Genomic DNA, 1,264 nt, shown 5'->3' on the forward strand with positions numbered 1-1,264 from the left:
TCAGTCTTAAACCATAATTCTCCTGATTTTCCTTACAAGTTGCTTATTAATTATTAATAAGAAGATTTGCATTTGATCGAAGTTTGATGCTTTCATGTGATCCTTCAGCAAGTTGTAGCAATGTTGTCAGAGATCACTGACCACAGATCACCATAACTAGCATAGTAATAACTTAAAAATTTGAAATGTTGTGAGGATTATAGAAATGTGACAGAGACTCAGATTGAGCAAAGGCTTTTGGGAAAATGGCCCCACAGGCTTGCTGGAGGAGGGGTGCATCAGCAGTGCTTGGGGAGACTGTGGGAGCCCCAAGAGAGGGTCTTGCTCACCCTCCATGAGGGAGAGCCAGGTCCTCCACTGAGTCGCAGGGTTTAATGCCATCCAGAGAGCTGAGGGCAGGGATTCCAGAAAGTGGGAAGCTGGGCCCCATGAGGGTGGCATGTCCCCGCACTGCAGGGGGGCCTTGGTGGCCAAGTGGACTGGCCTGCTGGGTGAGCCCAGCCCAGCTGTGCCCCCTGGCCATGGCCCTGCCCCAAGCCCCACACCTCAGAGAGAGAGAGCAGGGGTCTCCACACCCTCCTTGCCAAAGAAAGCAATGGAAAGAACGCCAGAGGTGATGGTCTGGGGTCTTCCTGAAGAGAGACACAGGAGAACGTGCTGCGGCGATGGGAATGTCCGTGTGCTGTCTGGAGCGATGGATGCCCGGCGTTGCAGTCATGGTCCTTCACTGCACGGCACTGCCATAACTTACTCATCAGTAACAATGAAGCCTTGAGTAAAAGTACATCTGTAAAAGTACAATTAAGTTTTTCAAGTTACTTAGTAATAATCCATTAACTGCTTATGATATATTGTTCCGTAGCTTAATTTTACTTACCACATTTTGCACTTACTAGAGTGGAAGAGGTGCTAAGTCGCTTCAGTCGTGTCTGACTCTGCGATCCCATGAACTGTAGCCTGCCAGGCGTCTGTGCTCATGGGATTCTCCAGGCAGGAATACTGGAATGGGTTGCCATGCCCTCCTCCAGGAAGAGTAGAAGAAGGAAGCTTTACTTTACCAGAATTCTTTTTTTTTCTTTTAAAAATGAGAAGTTTTCATTTTCCGGGTGTACTAATAAAATTTAACTTTCTTATTAATTTCTCAATTTCACCCTCTGACACACAAAAAAGTCCATCATTTTATTTATCTTTTATTTGTAACTTTGTCTCAATACCCTGTCCTTAAACTCAAACCTGAGCTCCCATAAATAAAAGGCTGGTAGAG

The sequence above is a fragment of the Odocoileus virginianus genome, chromosome 9 (assembly GCF_023699985.2).
Source record: "Odocoileus virginianus isolate 20LAN1187 ecotype Illinois chromosome 9, Ovbor_1.2, whole genome shotgun sequence".
Taxonomy (NCBI): domain Eukaryota; kingdom Metazoa; phylum Chordata; class Mammalia; order Artiodactyla; family Cervidae; genus Odocoileus; species Odocoileus virginianus.